Below are 19,726 nucleotides of genomic sequence, written 5' to 3' on the forward strand. Positions count from 1 at the left end.
GGAAGTTGCCAGACCCCACAGCTCAGGGATAGGGGTGAGGGGTAATAGTGATGCTTGGTCTGCTTGGCTTCCTCAGTTAAGTGAATTAAATGTGTAGGTGGGGCAACAGGAAGTCAGCTGAATTGCTCTGAGTCTTAGGAATAGCACCTAAAGAAAAGATTGAGGCACAGCTTAAGCAAGGTACTTAAAACAGATCTTTATTTGAATACCAAAGAGCCCTCATTGTGTATCCAGATCCCATTGTGCTGTACAAATTATGCACCAAAATATAAGGGCCTCTGCTTTAAGAGCTTGCAGTCTAGCTTTGAGTAGGCCCACAGGCCTCTTCAGTTCAACAGCGCTGCACACGTGCCCAAGCAGCTTGCTTTTCTAGTGACCTTATGTGCCTCTGTCCCCTCCGTTTTGTACCGACATCCTGTGTAGCTACCTCACCACCCTCAGTTGTAATGCTGCTTCTCACTTTCCACCAATCTGCTTTGGTACCATCTCTGCAAAATGAAGGCTTCTTATCCAACCTCAGCATCTTGTGTGGACTCACAGCCATAGCAGTGTGTGCTGGGCTGGTGGTTAACAAGCATCTGTGGCTAAGAAGGAGCAGGGGTGAAAACAGTGGCCTATGGCAGCTGCATGAGGGACCTCTGTAAGAGTAATAACTGCCTGCCAGCTCTTCCTTGGGGGCTCATATGAAGGTGTAGCACTCGCCACCTACGGTCGGACAAGCATGGGCCAGCTCCCTCTGCCTTCCACGTGAGGGGAAAGGTAGAATTAGCAAAGGGCACCTTGCCCAATTCAGCGAGGAGGCCTGGGGTAGGGGGATGGAGGCAGTCCTCAGAGTATTCCCTCTAGCAGGAAGCCAGGTTGTTTGCAAACTGTCCTCCCTTCTCCTGACTCCACAGGGAATGGACGCCATTCCTCAAGGAAGTCTCTTCCTTTGGTGCCTTTCTGCCAGGCAGCATGGTGCCAGGAAGAAGGGGTGTAGCACTATAGAGGCAACACCGTACTCTTTTACATCTGCAGTGGGATTGAGGCCCTGGGTGGCCACGATGCAGCATGGGGGCCAAGCACTTCCTGCCCCACTCCAGCTCTGGGGGGCACCCTCCCTTTTACTTCGCCTGCCATGACTTGATGCAACTGATACTTAGGGAGGCTGCCCCAGGGCCCCAATGTGGGCCTCAGTCTCTCACTCCCTGTTGTCTCAAGTGCATAGCTGGTACCTCGCTCCTCCAACTGAGTTGCAGCCCCCCTGGCCTTATTTGTGCCTCAAAGGACAAGTTGCCTTAGGGGCAATAAATGTGGCCTCCATCCTCCCCTGTAGCCATGCCCATGCCTTGCAAGTGTTATTTGGACACCATCCTGAGCCTTGCTATGGGGACCTCTGCCCTCTTAGGTTTAGTCCACTGTTATTCTGCCCAGAGCGGGAGGCTGACCCTGATGACTCACAAAGTCTCTTCCAGCCTAAACTTCTGTGAATTCTGGCTGCCAGCCTCCGGCCACGACACACTTGTCCCAGCCTGGCTTTCTCAGCCCCTTCTGTATGTTGGGCCCTGGGCCTGCTGAAGTCCCAGGCCTGAGTCAAGGTTACTCTTTTTTTACCTCTCAGCCCCCTGGGGCCCCTAACTCAGGCAAGGCTGCTTATGCAACCCTCAGTCCCCTGGGTCCCCAGGCCAGACCAGGTGGTTCTGATGCTGCTTAGGCCCCTTACAGTCTCTGACCCCTACAGGGCTGTCTGTGGGGTGCCTCTCGGGTGTCCCTGTGGCCTCCGTAGTGCCCCCCATAGCCACAACCGGTCCTCTGGTTCTAACTCAAATGCAGCACAAATACAAGCGACCGCTTTCCACGAAAATCTCCCCCACTCTGGGTTTATGCTTTCCTGCAAACCCTACTTCCCTTTGGGCTCTCATCTCCTGGCTCCCATGGGTGGCTCGGGTGTTTGCTAGGCTGCCTCTTTCAATCCCTCTCTCCATGGAGCCCTACTCCCTCCAGCATGCAGAGGCCCCAGGCTGCATGCCTTGCTTCTGGTGCTGGGTTTATATGCTTTCGAGCCCTGCCCCTGTCAGTCAGGTGACTCCCCAGTTGGACACAGGGATTTCTCTTTAAGCTTAATGGTCAGCCTTCCTCTCCCTGCTTCAGCTTAATGCAGCTGCTTGCAGCCTTTACTCTCAGGCTGCCTGGACTCTGCCCCATAGCCAGCTGGTTGCAGTAGAGCTAACTCCTGCTCAGCTGCCGGCCTACCCTGCAAGGTTGGCCTGCTGCATTTTCCCCTTAAAGTATGGAGCCCCTAGATCCCTATTACAGTATCCCACCTGCATTTCTGCTCTGGGATCCCCTAGCAGTGCAAGGGCTGGGGCTGGGGAGGGCAGACACTTTCCTTGCCTGTCTGCCCAGCTGCAGGCACGTGGACAAGGTCTGTCATAGAGCATCTCCTCCCCAGGCAGGCTCTGAGCAGAGGCAGTGAAGCAGCACAGCCAGCCAGGACTGTGCCTCACCCCCAAAGCTTCAAGGTGGGACCTCTTCTAGGACAGGATCTCTGATGTCGAACCAATTGCATGTTATCCAGGCCCACTGAATGGTGAAGGCTTCCCCCACTGTACAGTAGATCAGTGGTACATTTTCTCTTATGACTGGTCCTGCTGGCTCAGAGGCATTATCTTTCTGTGCATCTCCACGTGCTACAGGGCACGGTTTGGGATGTTCCTGTAATCTCTTCCACTCGGTTCCATTAATGTTTTATTCCAGCCATTCCCAGTGGCTTTGTTATCTCTCACTGCTTAAACACGCAGAAAGGCAAGGCAACATCAGTCCTGCCACATCCCGATAAATAAAATAAAATAAAATAAAGCTAAGCTGTTCCTCTCCCCTTCCCCCCACTAAAAGCATTCTTGGGTTTGTGACCCCTGAGTAATGGCTGTGGAATGCACGACATCCTACAGCACAAGAGGCATCTGGCTCTGTGAATCTTCTCAGCATGTTAAAAATACACAGATAATGAGTCTGTAAATAGATTAGATCAAGACAAGTCAAATGTCAGTGGTAATCCATTTTCAAGTGTAGAACCAGAGACCACTTCCTCCTGCAGGATTAAAGCACAGGTCCCCATGTACCTTTCTCGCCTGCAGCCAAAAAACGTTCCTTTCCCCAGCCAGGTTCTCACAAAACACATAACCATCAAAAATGCAGTATCTTCCCTCTGCCTTGCTGCCCCCACCCTCTCACAGCCCTTTGAATTTGTGTCCGTCTGCTGTTTGGGGCGAGGGTGGGAACTCAGTGAAAATTCAGTCTTGCCTGCCGTTTTCTATTGCAAAAAGGACTCTGGGGAATTGTATTTGCTGTTTTCTATGGCTCAGCAAGAGGGTGAGAGAGAGGAACAGTTCCAGGAGTTCCTATTACAAAGTGCTCTTTCACATACCCTCACTTTTATTTTTAAGGATGTGAAGATTGAAGAACCAGCAGCATTGAAAGGGGAAGTTTGCTGCACTGATGCTGAGATCAAACAAGTGTCAGACCCCCACTGTGACCCACCACATGAAATGACTTCCCTTTATGATCAGTCTTGAGAATACAGTGCTAGACCTGAATGGTAAACTGTACAGGTAGCTAACTGACTCAGCACTGGGAGGCTGTCAGAGCCAAATGCCTTTGCAGAGACCCACCAAATACTCATGCAGAGACATGTGCAAGCTCTCAGGCTGGCATCTGTCACTGAACTGAGCCCTGGGAACAAACGGATAGGGCTGGGAGCAGGTGTTTGGTGCTACGTTGCAAACAGCACGGGCCTCAGCTTGTTGCACACCTAATTCCAGAAGCATAAGCCACTTTGGTGAAGAGAGATGTACTTATTCCATGTGCTGGACAACCTGCTCCCTATGCCATGGTGCACAGGTGTGAAGGGACCTGACAGCTGCCTGGAGAATCATGTTCACTGCATAACATCTGCCCTGAAGGTCTTGGCACAATCATTCCTACAAGATCAGCTCCACTCACAGCTGCATGAAGAGTGCTGGTGTAGGCAGGACTCCAGTCAGCAGTGGGATTTACATCCTCTACAAGGCCTGGTCTTGGAGTCACCCTGGTATTCACTAAATTTCGATGGGCAAAACTCTCCTGTTGACACCCCCTTGCATGCATCCATGCCTCATACTGACCCCAGCTCCCTGGGAACAGTGCAGGTGTCCTGTATGGCAGCTTTCCCATAGCTTGGCACTCATCCCTACACGCAATGCATCATGTTTTTTGCCTGAGACATGCATAACTATAATGCACTATCACAAGCAGCAAAGCATGGAAGCGGTCTGGGGAAATGCAGTGACAACTGAAACAGTGGTGGTAACGTTTTCTACTGCTGATAGGTCTCATCAACTGGCAGCTCTTACCTGTGGCTGGGCTGCAAATACTAGGTGGACTGTGTGTAAACTAAGACTTCTGCCATTGCCATGATGGATTAGAGCTGAAAGCAAGAGTGGGAAATCTTTGTTTAAAAGTCCATAGTATGTCAGGCTATGGTAGAGACAGTATGACCCAAAGCACAGAGCAAGAGCCCACTGGTCTGCTGTGTGAGTCATGTCATCACTACATGCCTTTCCAACTGCCCTTTCTAGTTGGACTTTAAGCTCACTAAGGCAGGTGCCTTGACCAGTGGGTGCCAGCTCTTTTGCCAGGTGTGCTGCTAGCCCCTCGCCCCCCCGTGTGCCACTCCAGTCCTCTTCTCTGCCTGATCTGCTGCTGAGCTGTCTGTCGCCCCCTTCATCTGTCCCATGCCACTTGCTGCAGGTTGGCCACCCTAGCCTTGGAAGATGTGTATTTCTAAAATACCAATGACAAGGGGACTCCCATTTTGCTTGCAGGTACAATAGCTGTAACTCATGATGCTGCAGAGAGCAATGATAAAATAGGTTTGACCCTGATTAAAGCACACCATTGTTTGCCACAAGTTTTCCCTGTATGTCACGAAGCTGTAGACAAGCTCATAATCCAGACCAGTTCTACAATGAATGAATGAATAAGCCCCTGCTGAGAAGTGCCTCTGTTATGGTCCTGAAACCTCACTGGATATTAAATGAGCACCGGGGTGATCTCTGTTGTATAGCGGTTTGCTCTTAGCCCTAATTACCACTTTGTAGGGGAAATCCCAGCTGGACATAGGGACATAAGCAAGATTTATTAATGCAGTTAAGTGAATTATTCCTCCAGCAGAGAGCCCTTTAAAGGCACAGAGAACAGAGAAGACAATGGTAAGCAAAAGCTTGAGATGTTGATACCTATCATGTAGGTTGTATTTCCTTTTTATCGGGTATGCAATGAGTTTCAATCCACCCTCTGGACCAGGATGTGATGATAAGCAACTGGAATTCAGTTTTCTGCTGAGCTATAAACATTTGATCTGTTTTCTCTTCAGGGTAACATACTGGAAAGTCATCTGTCAAGTTAGCAATCCTGAGTGCAGCGTATCAAGACAGCTCAATTCCTTTTGGGGTGAGGTTATGTATCGTTACTAACCTATTCTCCGGGTTACATGGTGTTGGCTTGGTATGGTATGTTATGTGTTTGGGTACCAAAGCAAGCAATCCCCTAGGTGGATCATGTAAAGGTTTCCCATGTTATGGTGGCAGAGATGACCACAGAGATAAAGGTTACTTAACTTGACCAAATAAAGGTACAGCTGTTACTGTGCCCATTCTGAGGTCTTTATACAGTCAGGCCACATCCAGGAGTATTTTCTGTGGACAAGGGAGATGTACTACTCCACCAAATGATGTTCTTCCATAAGATATTCTGCATATATGGGATGGTTACAAAACAGCCTGGGGAGAGCTCACAGCATCCCCCTTAGTTTTCTCTGTGACCCTCCTCTCTAGTAATAATAGCAATTTATGCTGAGCTGTGAAAGCACTTACATTCACCATCCATGTAACAAGCAAGGCCTTCCTTGCTTGAAGCAAGAACCAAACCCTCCCGCTGGAGCAGGCAGCCCTAGGCTGCAGGATAGCTTTCAATATTCAACACTTGGTGAGCGCTCCAGTTCCTCTAGGACACTGTAATGAACATCTTAACAGTATCCTGCTGCTTTGCTTTACTCCTGTGTATTTTGCATGATTTAAAGGTAAAAAGGCACAAGTTACGGCTATTTGGGGGGGCGGTATAAGCAGGTCATTCAATGAGCAACATAATTGTTTGTGACCTCTCAGTCTGGGGGTTCAGCTTTGATCAGACGGAGGGCTAGATTGACAAAAGAGTCAGCACTACAGCACTTGCTGTTGTAATGCCTAACTTGTAGAGAGGCCAACGTGCTGAGCTGAGGAGCACTTAAGTTAGCAGGGAAGGCCATGTAGAGGAGAAAGAATTGAGCTTCTCCTTCCAGTTGGGATTCACAGACATGAAGGCTGCATCAGGGAATCAGGCACGAAAACCAGCCATCCCAAAGAACAAGATATGGGAGCAAAAGTCAGGATCCCGGGGCTGGAAGAGACATCCAGGGCCTGCTATTGAAGGGCATTTATACACATATCTTTGTCTGCTCCGATAAGTCGGAAATCCTGCGCATTGGAGCGGACTCAATTAACCAGCTCTGCGGAGCATGCGAGCTGACGTGCCTGGCACTGCACTGCATCATTTGTATAAATGGCAAAATGTGTATCAGCATGCAGAAAATGATGACAGTGCACTTTTGAATTAAAACACCTTTGATATGTTTTAGTTCAAAAGCGCACCGCCGCCATTTTCTCAGTGGTGTGCATTTTGTCGTTCACGGACATGTATGTGCCGCAGCGCTGGGCATTTTTAAAAGTGCTTGGCAGTGCAGTGCATGCATGTGTACAGATGCCAGAAGTGGCAGGGGTGGGGACCCCTTTTATCTACTAGTCCAGTGGGATGTAGGAGATCTAGCTTCAAATCCCAGCTTTGCCTGATCCCCCATTTCAAGACAGTGGTCTCAACACCAGGCTATCAGGGATGCTGGGTCAGGGTGGAGAGGAAAGGGGGGTTTGAATTTCTGCAGGAGTAGTTCCCCTTTGCATGCAACAGTGACCCCCTGGACCCAGCAAGAGAAAATAACTGTGGTGTGATGGTTACGCCGCTTGTCTACGTGCAGGGAGACCTGGGCTCTATTTCCTGCTCCGATGGCAAACAATACGAACGAAATTACCCCAACATTCATTTGTAAATCTAGTTCTTTCTTTTATCAAAGCTGAACCCCAGCTCGGAGGTCTGTGATGATGTTGTTCAAAAAATGACCTGCTTTTACTGAATCAAGATCTTCCTGCCATGTGAGTGCCCCAACCCCCAGGCGACCTCATCTCAGTCCAGCGGTCATAGCATGCAACCTTCCTAGAAACAGGTTGTGCCAAGGAGATGTAACCCTCGAGCTCAGGACGTCGGCACGGGGGTGGCTGCAACAAGTCTCGGAAGATGCCCCGACCTGGGTCCACATCCTTTGGTTTGGTTCACGGGCTGTTCCAGTCCACGCGCTCCAGCTGTGACACCTCCACAACCTGCCTCCTCCACTGATGCTCTTTCTGGCCCTTTCCTTACCTTGAGTGACCCCAACCTTATTTTCCAAACAATAATAGCACAGTAATAGCTGTATCTTTCCAACCTCCCCACGTTTTACTTTCAGAACCAAATTCAGGCACTTGGTTCCTGCTTCCCTGGGCTAATTGTTATTTCCAGAGGCAACCCCAGTGGATTTCCACAGCAACCATCCAAACCACTCCCAAACAAGGACATTTGTGAATTAGGTCAAACGTTATGTGTGTTCACACCCCAGCGGGTAACATTTTCTAAGACGCTGGAAGCCATTTAACTCCCAAAGAAGGTGGGAAAGGATCTATAATGGTAAAATGCTGTGGCATAAACAGACACGTAACAGGAAGGGAAATAACCCAAATGAAATCAAATGAGCTCTCAGACTCCATTTGTATCATGTTTGTGTCACCTGTAGCCAAAGAGTTTTATCATCTATTGACACTTTTTAAAGGTAAGGAGAGGGGAGAAAATGCCATTATGCAATGCCAAACCATCCTGTCGCTATATTATTCTTGCCTCTGGTATTGCCCCCGTAATCCAGAATTGTTGCTATTCAAAAGCAGTGCACCCAGAATTAAATTAGCTGCATCTATCGATCCTGGCACAGGTGCTGTCAGGAGCAGAGCTCCTGTCTACAATTATCCTCCAGTCCAGGAAATAACCTCTGTGCTCAGGGCCACTGATGGGTTTGGTCGGTGTACTCTCGTGTAGGGCATAGCAGAGCTTGAATGTCCTCTCCAAAAACCTCCCTATCCAGCTATTTGTTCTTGTTCCTGGCTGAGCAGTGTTATGCACAGAAACTGGCCACACTTGCTGTCTCCATGGAATGCAATAGTGAAAACTTCTCCAGGCAGCTGGTCCTGAAGCACCAGGTACTTTTACTGTTAGTGCGGTGTTGACAGCCAAGGACTTCACTTTTAAACAATAATTCATGTGCATGGAGGAGAGTTATTTTTCCCAGATGTTTTTTTCAAATTAAATCCAACACCTCCAGCACCAGCCCCACAGCAAGTCATTAGCAAAGCAGATCCACTGCAACCGCTGTGAAGTAGCAGAATGATGTCTTTGGACGCCAGTTGTTTGCAGCTCACTGCTCCTGGTTTGTGGACTCGGGCCTAAACCGAGGAGGGAATTTCAACCTCCTCACCCTAACCCCCCGTGCACAAAACTGCAACTTTTGCAAGTGGATTGCCATGCCTTTGAGTGATTTCAGAATCCTTCCCCGGCCGTGGGCAGGTTGCAACCCGGCATGCCAGAAGCCTGTAGCATCCCCTACGCCAGACCGGGGCTCGCTGCCGTCTGCAACCTGCACAGAAGCTCCTGGTCGCACACTGTTTCCTCCAGGCCAATATATTTGGAAGATGAGCTCTAGCTTCCCTATTTGACTGCACGACCCCTCCTATGGAGATACTTCTAAGTAGGGCTAATATAGGGCTAGCGTGAAAGTGCAATGCAAGGCAGTAGATTGGATTAGGGAGAGCTGGGTTTTATCTCTGGCTGGGCCGCTGGCCTGCCGGGTGGCCGTAAGCTAATCCATGTGACTAGCTAGTCCATCTGACTCAATTTCCCCACCTGTAAAGTGGAGGGTAATTCTTTGAGTCGCCACATGAAAAGCACCCGGTTGGAGCTGAGGGATGTTATTAAAAGTTCAGAGGAGAGGACGTTGCCCCAAGCAGCATTCCTGCAGGGACCATATATTTCTAATGAAGCCATTTCAAGCATCAAATCAACATTCAAGACATTTTAGCTGAGCACAGCCTTTAAGAAGAAAATCTCCCTTGAGACAATAGGAAGCCAGGAGCCATTCTGGTGATAAGGAAGGTCGTGCATTCCTGCCTCTTGGGTTGCTGATTGCTGGAGCCTCCTAGCACAGGAATGCAGGTGAGACCGAGAGCCCAGCACACATCTGTACCCTCCTCGGACCCGCTCCTTTGATCTCTCTATCTTCTGATGTAATTGCAATGTCTCAGCCAGCACTTGCTATGCCCCTGCCTTCTGCTTTCTTCTGGCCTGACAGATCCCTGAGGGCCTGCATGTCCTTTCTCAGAGTCTGTCCTGGACCTGTATTTATTTTATCTGTATTTGTATTATTGTATTTGGATACATACAAATTTGCTTTGGCTTATTTAAACCCCCCAGAGAGATCTTCAAAGCCACAATTGATCCAGATTAACTATAGGCATCAACTTGAAACTATAGGTGTAGCAGATGCATTTACTTACATCAGCCCTTGTACGGCCACTCTAAAGACCTGCAAGATAGAAGAGGGCAGGGATTTATAACACAGGGCTTATTCCATGATGACTGGCCATGCCCACACTAATCCCATGTGGATGAAAGCGATCCTGCCTTCCCTTCCCATTGAGTCAGAACGTGCATGCAGACAGCTACCGGCGCTGGTACCTGCAAATCCCCACCCCTTCCTACCTAGAAGAAATCATTCCTGTCTGTGCCCGGTTTGTAGAGGAAAGGATGCCAGCTCAAATAAATCCTGTGTGATAAATGAGTGATATTTCCCCCTGAAAGTTGGGTAGCATGTGACAGATGATAGTCATGTCGCTCAGTGCATTACTGGAAGGCACTTAGATGCAATGCGAGTGAAGGCAGAGTGTGAGTCTGAATGCTTGACAAGATCAATGGTGAGAACTTCCCATGGCCCATAGGCAGAAACTTCTTCCTGCCACAGATACCCACATGCACTATTGCCCTTGTTCTTTTCTTTTACGTGGTGGGGGAGGCTGGAGGAGACGCTGTGTGTTCTTGTAACCCGCGTGCCCAGAGTCAGTTTAGCTTCCCGCAGCCAGTGCAATACATTACTGTGCCTTCGGAGGGCTAGTCAGAATAGCAAGCTCACATGGCAGTGTGAAATAGCCTTTGGAAGAAATTTGGGTGGATACAAATAAAGAAAGTCTTAATTGTGTCACAGAACAGTCTCCCAGTCATCCATCTTTCTATTAAACTTGTGAATTTTAACTACTCAGCCTTGTTGGAGCGGGGGAGAGGGGTTCCCCTCCATTTTTCGTCTTTTAAGCTTCTATTTATATTCTCTCAGTTGTCTCTGCCAGAAGATCTCATGTGGATACATTAGGCCTTTTCAAAAGGAAAGTTGGATTACAGTGATTTTTCTCCCCGTAGGACACAACAGCCTCATCCCTCATAACAGAGCGCTACACTATAACTTCATAATAGACATAGTGAAGCTGGCCTATTTAAATGGCATACTTAATGATGCTGGGGAAGGCAGGGAAAATATAGTTCCTCTGTTCTGCGTGGAAAATGGAAGCTACTATTTTGTTGTTTAGCAAGGCTGGCTTTTTTACCCAGAATTAAATACTAATGCAGCAAGGAGCAAAAAATACATGATTTGGCTATCCCAAATGAGATGCTTTGCTCCAGAAGTTATTTCCAGTCGGTGCTGACAGGTCCCGCAGTCCCATATTTATGGCAAACGTGGGGGCCATAAAGGAGACGTGGCTGCATAATTACGTTTTTTTTAACATGTGCTGGGATGAATTTTGTTGGATTTGTGCTTTTCTATATGGACCTTGGACTCCTTGTTTTCACTGAGGCAGAATTGACCTCAGAAGTGTGCTTTGGTTATTGACTTTGGCCGGGTCGACATGGTTTGTGTCTAAAGAAAAACCAAGGGCTGGAAAACCTTGTCTTTGGGGAGATGCCAGAATAAACATCCTTTTGTGAGCTCACAATTGACATCAGACCACAGTTTATGCAATATATGAGCATGATGATGATGGAGAAGGATTGAAAAACAGCCCAATCAAAATGAAATTTGGCAAAATGTAATGTTTTCCCATTAGCTGATAAAATTACTTCTCTTTTGCCCAGCGTAAGGGTTTGAGTGGTGCTAAAAAATGTCTAGAGGATGCTCTGCGGATGTCAATTTTCTGTTCAGGGCCAGTCTTTACAGTTTAACTATGTCAGGTAGGATGTGAGATCTTAATGATATACTGGTACAACTATAAAATAGGGAACTTACATTTATATAAGTAGTTTCTTACTGGTGAAATTGCATCCACACCAAAGGGAGTAGTTAATTATATTGCTATAGTATAGTATACAACCTCTGTGTGCAGATCAGACCTGAAGGCCAGAGCCTATTCCACCTAGTAGGGATCTAAGTATGATCCTATTCTACCATATTCAAGTCCCTGAACAATGATTATGGGTCCTCGTGTCCCTCACTGCTTTTCTGTGACTCTCTCTTCAGGCCGAAACGGTGGCGTGTTACTGAAGATGCATTAATGGAGTTTCAGGGACTAAAACAGGGTGGAAAAAGATCTCACTTAGGGCATTTATACATGTGGGCCCACGTCCTTTCCCTCCCCGACCTGCAGGCTGGGTTGGACCCTAGCGAAGCTGCTTCACTCCCCCCTCCCCACCGTAGGGCTGTGCTGAGGCTGCCCCAAGCCCCTTTCCACCTGTGAGGCTGGGTTGGGGCTGGGCTGCCCTCCATCATTCCCCACCCCACACGGCTGCATGGGGTCCCACAGTGACCGCTCCAGGAGCTAGATCAGGACCACTGGCCACCTGGCCAAAAAGGTTCCCCTGCTTCAGTAGAAAACCAGTAAAAGAGAGGAAGATCATAGCATCATAGAAAATGAGGGTTGGAAGGGACCTCAGGAGGTCATCTAGTTCAACCCCCTGCTCAAAGCAGGACCAGCCCCAACTAGATCATCCCAGCCAGGGCTTTGTGGAGCCGGGCCTTAAAAACCTCCAAGGATGGAGATTCCACCACCACTTTCGGTAACCCGTGCCAGTGCTTCACCACCCTCCTAGTGAGAGAGTTTTTCCACCTAAACTTCCCTTGCTGCAACTCGAGCCCATTGCTCCTTGCTCTGTCACCACTGAGACCAGCCCAGCTCCATCATCCCTGTAACCCCCCTCGAGGGAGTTGAAGGCTGTTATTAAATCCCCCCTCAGTCTTCTCTTCTGCAGACTAAATAAGCCCAGGTCCCTCCATCTCTCCTCATTAGTCACGTCCCCCTGCTCCCTCGCCATTTTTGTAGCCCACTGCTGGACTCTCTCCAATTTGTCCACATCCTTTCTGTAGTGGTGGGCCCAAAACTGGACACAGGACTCCAGATGTGGCCTCACCAGTGCTGAATAGAGGGGAAGAATCACTTCCCTCAATCAGCTGGCAATGCTCCTACCAACACAGCCCAGTATGCCTTCTTGCCAACAAGGGCACACTGTTGACTTATACTCAGCTTATTGTCCACTGTCACCCCCAGGGCCTTTTCTGCACAGCTGCTGCCCAGCCACTCAGCCCCCAGCCTGTCCCAGTGCATGGGGCTGTTGCATCCAAAGTGCAGGACTTTGCCCTTGTCCTTGTTGAACTTCATGAGATTTCTTTTGGCCCAATGCTCCAATTTGTCTAGGTCACACTGAATCCTAGCCCTCCCCTCCAGTGTATCTAGTGTATTCCCCCAGCTTAGTGTCATGCACAAACTTGCTGAGGGTGCAATCCATCCCATCCTCCAGATTGTTAATGAAGATATTGAACAAAAGTGGCCCCAGGACTAACCCCTGGGGCACTCCACTTGATACCGGCTGCCAGCTAGACATCGAGCCATTGACCCCTACCCATTGAACCTGATGATGCAGCCAATTTTCTATCCATCTTGCAGTCCATTCACCCAGCCCGTGCTTCCTTCGCCTGCTTGTGAGACTGTTGTGGGAAACCGCATCAAAAGCCTTGCTAATGTCAAGGTCCACCGCATGCGCCGGTCTCCCCACATCCACAGAGCCACGCATCTCATCACAGAAGGCCGTCAGGTTGGTCGGGCGTGACTTTCCCTTGGTGAATCCATGCTGGCTGTTCCCGATTACTTCCAAGTGCCTAGAAATGGATTCCTCGAGGATCTGCTCCAAGATTTTTCCAGGGACTGAAGTGAGGCTGACTGGTCTGTAGTTCCCTAGATCCTCCTTCTTCCCTTTCTTAAAGATGGGCACTATATTTGTGCCCTTTCAATCATCCAGGACCTCCCCACATTGCATGGGGGGGTGGCCAGCAGCTCTGCAGTCACATCAGCCAACTCCCTCAGCACCTTTGGGTGCATCCTGCCCGGCATCATGGACTTGTACACATCCAGATTTTCAAAATAGTCCCTAACCTGTTCTTTCACCACCGAGGGTTGCTCACCTCCGCCCAAAACTGTGCTGCCCAGTGCCATAGTCCGGGAGCTGCCCGTGCCTGTGAAGACTGAGATGAAGAGGGCACTGAGCACTTCAGCCTTGTCTGCATCCTCTCTCACTCGGTCGCCTCCCCCATTCAGTAAAGGACCCGCACTTTCCCTGACCTTCCTCCTGTTGCTGACATACTTGTAGAGACCCTTCTTGTTACCCTTCATGGCCCTTGCTAGCTGCAACTCCAGTTGCCTTCCTGCCTTCCCTGCATGTCCGAGCAATACTCGTATACTCCTCCCGAGTTGTTTGTCCAAGCTTCCATTTCTTGTAAGCTTCCTTTTTTGTGTTTAAACTCATTGAACAGTTCTCTGCACAGCCAAGCTGGTCACCTGCAACATTTGCTATTTTTCCTGCAAATTGGGCTGGTTTGTTCCTGTGCCCTCAGTAAGGTTGTTTTTTTTTAATACATCCAGCTGTTCTGGACTCCTTCCCCTTCAGACTGGGCTTCCCAGGGATCCTGCCCATCAGTTCCTTGCAGGAGTCAAAGTCTGCTTTTCTGAAATCCAGGGTCCTTACTTTGCTGCTGTGCATCCTTCCTTCCCTTAGGATCCTGAACTCGATCATCTTGTGGTCACTGCTGCCCAAATTGCCAGCCACTTATACATCCTCCACCAATTTCTTCCTTGTTTGTGAGCAGCAGGTCAAGAAAAGCACAACCCCTTGTTGATGGGCACATCTACACATCACCCTATATCACTGCAGCGATGTGCTACGTCACCATAGTGCATCGCTACATGATGTAGGGATCAGGTGGGTCTACACGTGACCGGCAGCTACTTTGCCGTAGCAGTGCACCGCTATGGCAAAGTAGAGGCAAAAAATAACTGTGCGCCACATGCACAGTGCAATATGGGCAGTTACTTTAGGACTTCCTTTTGATAGTACTAAAGCATGGCGCAGTAACGATGTCCCCGTAGGGCGATGCATCTCCAGCGCTTGCACCAGGAAATTGTCCCCAACACTCTCCAAAAACTTCCTGCATGGCCTGCGCACTGCTGTCTTGCCTTCCCAGCACATGTCAAGGCAATTGAAGTCCCCTATGAGAACCAGGGCCTGTGATTTGGAAACTTCCTGCTAGTTGTCTGAAGAAAGCTTCATCCACCTCATCCTCCTGGTCTGGCGGTCTATAGCAGACCCCACCACGGCGTCCCCCTGGTCACTCTCCTCTCTAACGTTAACTCAGAGACTTTCAACAGGCCTATCTCCGTTTCAGACGAGAGCTGGGAGCAATCGTACGGCTCTTTTCCATCCTCCTCCTCAACCCTGCCTGTCCTTCCTGAACAGTTTGTACCCATCCACGACATCGTGAGACTGGAGTAGGGTCCCCAGAATGACCAGACGTGGAAACCCAGCGCCCTGTCCGTGTTTCACACGCCGGCCAGAAGGAGGCGCTCTCTGCAGGGGTCGGAGACAAGGATCTATACGCATCTCGCAAGCAGTGGCTTGGACCAGACTGCCAAGAAAGCATGTGTGAAAGCATGGGAGGGCAAAAAAAGCTGGTCAAGAGGATATCTATCTAGCCCCGTTGCCCTTGGAGGGTCATTACTAATTCCCACTCCTGCCTCTCTCCCATCCCCCAACCGTGGTGTGTAACCTCGGAGGGAATGCGAAGCATCGCTGGAATGCATAAAAGGCCGAGACTGCGGTGGGCAGGAAAACAGCTCTGGTTTTTGTTCGTGTTAGGCTTTGCATTGGTGCAAGTCAGAAATCGCAGCATGGAACCGGCTGGCATTGCACCGGGGTCAGCGTGGCGGAAGGGAGAGAAGTTTCTGAGCCCTGGTCTCCCACGGGCGTTTCTCAGGCTGGCCGTAAGATCTCAAAGGGGGCAGCATGGCCATGAAACCTTGCAGAGACCCAGGGTTCATTCTCATTGCCCTTCCATAGGGCCTTTCTTTCTGATGAAGAGCTGGCTATCTCCCACCTCCGAACATTGCTGACCCCGAACACTGCTCCCTCTGGCACCTCTCCCGTAGACTTGGCCCTCGCAGACACCCACTCGCTTCCTGGAACAAGAGCAGCGTCTAGTCAGGGAAATGCTGGTTGTCTCTGGGGAAACTACTTTGATTGCAGCTCATGCTCCCGAATGAGACGTCTCGGATGCTTCACTCTGTTATCCAGCAAGCCACGTGTCACTGGCATTTACTGAAACTTGCTCTACAAAAAACTGAGCCCTGAAGGGCCTGGATGGCTTTGGGTTTGCTCCAAAGAGTTTTTCACTATATGATTCTGGGCAACGTCAGGATTGGCTGGAGGAGCGATGTCAAGGCCTTGTAGTATATACCGGCATGCCCCTTGTTCAGTTCCCCACGGTTAAATGTTCGTGTGACATAAACGTCATCGCTGCCATTGGGAAAATCAGGTGAGAGATAGCAGGACTGAGTGAATCCGATGAGACACCAGCAACCCTCCCCTTTGGAAAGCAGTCCTTCCACCGCAGGGTTGGCACCCGTGGGGAGAGGGTAGGAGGGAGGGTTACCTGGAGAAACCCGGTGTTGGGGCCACCTGTGTTGGACCCAGTTTCCACGAGGATGCAGACAATGTAGTCTTTGTTCCCGAAGACCTGATGTGGGGGCAAACCCAGGGGAAACGATCAAGGGGGGTCTGTAGCAGTGTTATTGGTGTCCAAGAGGCCAGAACGAGCTCCAGACTCTAGGACACGGCGTTTAGTTTCTGAGGGCGTTTTTACACCCGCTCCGAGAGCCACTCTAATTAAAGCGCCATAGCGTCTCGTGTACCAGCGTCCCTGCACTTCCAATGGGTGCGGGTGCTTTAATTAAAGGCCATCGAACGAGCTTTAGTTAAAGCGCCCCTGCCATCATTTTAAAGTGCAGGGCTACTGATGCATGAGCTGCGGAGACTGCCGGAGGCTTGCTAATTAGCATGCTCCAGCAGACTCGATTCGTTGAGTCTGCTCCAGTGTGCTGTAATTACAGCCACCCTGCATGTCTCCAGGCACCCTGAGAGTCTTGGTTTAGCCACTCTCCCAAGCAGCAACTTTACTTTGATGGTAAAAAGGAGAGGTTACTTTAAAAAAAAAAAAATACTGTACCCTCTATGGCCAGAAATGATCATCTCTAATTTTTGATCAACCTCAGATCTTCCACGAAGAGATGATTTTACACCTTCCTCAACCACAGCTGTGAGGGAGGATGTTGCACCCTAACCTACTAGTGTAAAAATACACACAGTAATATTCAACAGTGCAAAGACCTGCTAGGAGGGTCTGAATACAAGTAGTATCGGGAAGCTGGCTCCTTTACCACTCCCTTTCACAGAGACACAAGCCACCTCCTGCCCCACACAAACACACATGTTGTATATTTTGCACAAGTCTTCTTTGCTCAAGATTTTAATGGGGGCAATTTAATTTGGGGCTGATGGAACGTATCTCAGGCCGTGATGATCTAAGAAAAGTATGCTGTTGACACACGGCGAGGCTTTCCAGCCTGAGTCAGCGCACGGCATAAAAAGTCTACACTTCAGAGACTAAACTTAACATGTCCCACTTTCGATCCCATGCCGATACGTCTGAGCACTACAGGACCAGGAAAAAAATGTTCGGCACAAAGAAGGGAATATGAAAATGTTGAAAGAGCCAGATTAGTTCACCTCGGCGGGAACCTTAAGAGAACTGTGTGCATGAGGTTTAGGAAAATAAGAAGGATAGATGGTTCCCCACTTGAAGTCTTTGAAGGAAAGAGAAAAGCCGTGTTAGGCTGAGGCCTGGCAGAAGGCAGGGTAGAGGTGCACCCTGTAGACCGACTGATGGATGCAACACAACAGCTACGTTCTTGTAGTGAAAGTAAGATATTTTAAGGTATAATGGTCAGGGCATATATTAGCCTAACTAATTCCCTGCCATTGCAAAAAACCTTTCTCTCCCGCGCTTTTCACCTGGCGCAGTTTAGGGTAGGTTTTTCTGGGCAGCAGGTTGAGGGGGCGGGGAAGATTTGACTTTTTTAAAGTAAAAAACTAGCTCCTGTCTAATTCTTTCCCTGTAGGAGTCTCTGTGGCTGTGGTACAGGAGCGGAGTCAGAGCAGGTGATATTGCAGATCCCTTTGACAAATGGTGAGCTAGAAGACCCCTTCCAGCCACTGCATCCTTAATTAGGAGTAATTAAAATAACCTGTGCAAAGAATAATGCCACCTGTGAGCATGGATGCACCCCCCCACCTTCAGTCAACCCCATGGGAGCAGCAGTCCGGACTTTTTTTAAGTCCCTAAAGTAGGTAGATATCCTCCTACTCTTCTTTTCCATACTCAGCAGCATCTCCTCTTCCCTACCCTGCATGTCGCTGCTGGTGTCCCCGGCTGCCTTGGGACAGCTGCAGAACCGCTTCTGCCCTGCTCTAGGCACGCTCTGCAGGGAGCTGGGCACAGCTAGGGACAGTGGCAGCAGGTGGGTTTCTCCTCTCTGCCCTACCCCCCTGGTGGTCCTTGCAGCCCAGGAGCAGGCTCAGGGAGGGAGAGCATGTCTGTTGCTGCCAGTGAGTTGGGCAGGAGCGGCTCTGGAGCCTCGTCCCCAACTCCACCCTGGGGAACAGCAATGGAAAGATGCCGCGCAGTGCTGCCCAGTGACACCAATGGAGGAAATAGGAGGGGAGGAGACCTGGGAGGGGCAGGGGACATGCTGCTGAGCATGGAGGGGAAGCGAGCAGGGGGCTGGGTGTGGGAGGGAAGACATTTACCCTATTGAGGGCCTTAAAAAATAGCCCCTGCTTGATGGTCCTGTGGGATGGTCTGCCCTCTCTGATGGAGGAAGGAAGTGGCAGGGGTGCGGCCACCCCTGCAGCCTTCATCGCTGCTCCCACACCCCCCTTAGGACAATCCTGGCTCCACCCCTGCCTGTGAGGCTTTGCAGATTGTAGAGTATTCTCTCCAAGGAAGTGGTGGAAGCCCCATCACATCCATCCTTTGAAAGCATCCTGGAGAAAGCATTAAAGAATAGGCCACAGAGAACAGCTCTGTGCTAACGTGGACAGAGGTAAAATGATCTCAAAAGTCCCTTTCATCCCCAACATCCCGGGCCAAATTTGACCTTTGGGTCAGTACAAAGCAAGAGTACTTCCTCTCAAGCCTCGTGGAGCCATGATAGGAGGATTTTCTCCACTGCTCATTGAAGGCTATGAGAAATTTGCTAACTTCAGCTAGCTTTGAATCAGGCCCTACACGAGGGCAGGAGCAAGTCCAAAGCCAGCTGAAGGGAAGACAGTCAGTCACAACAAAGACTTGGACAAACATTAGACATTGAGAACTGCGCCGGTGCCAGAAGGGGATGCATAGGTAAATGTAAAAGCAATAGCAGTAATGAGTGAGCATAGATCTCTTTGTCAATATTTGCACAGCCTCTTGAAAAAACAGAACTGAACATAGCTCTGGGATAACCAAAAGAGAGGTGATCTCACTTCATTGCAGTTTCAGAGCAAACGAGGCTGTTTAACGAGTCACTTAAAGTATGACTGGAGGTGGTTTAAACTTAAAATTTACCCTTGGGAAGACCCCTCTTTGCGCCCTTTAGTTTTTATGAACAATATTTCTGCAAAAGACATGTTCTAAAGATAAGAGCAAAAAAAAAGTACAGGGCATCAAAATACATTATAGCCTTCTAGGACCTAAATTTCTGTCTTTTTCCATTGCTGTGGGGTTTCCATGACCCAGGGTATCGAGTCCTGTCAAACTATGAGAAGTGTTATTTTAGGCAACAGTGTTTGAAATGAATGGCATAGGATTTCATTAGTACTAGTGATGATATGCTTATGAGAATAGAGATTGATCTCATACTAATAAGGTATTGTCCGAAAATATGCTGTACTGTTCTGCTTTGAGGGGTAGTTTATCGGCTACTAACTAAAAACTGGGTTCTGAGTTTTATGGGGCACTAGAGAGCAAAGTATTTCTCTTGCAAATTCTTCATCTAAGAGCACGTCCACGTGTGTTTAAGGCACATACGTCCTGCTGCAGAAGCAAGGGGAAAGACTGGAAGAACGAGTATCCTCCTGA

This window comes from Crocodylus siamensis, chromosome 7 (assembly GCF_052110815.1).
Source record: "Crocodylus siamensis isolate JL-2025a chromosome 7, ASM5211081v1, whole genome shotgun sequence".
Taxonomy (NCBI): Eukaryota; Metazoa; Chordata; order Crocodylia; family Crocodylidae; genus Crocodylus; species Crocodylus siamensis.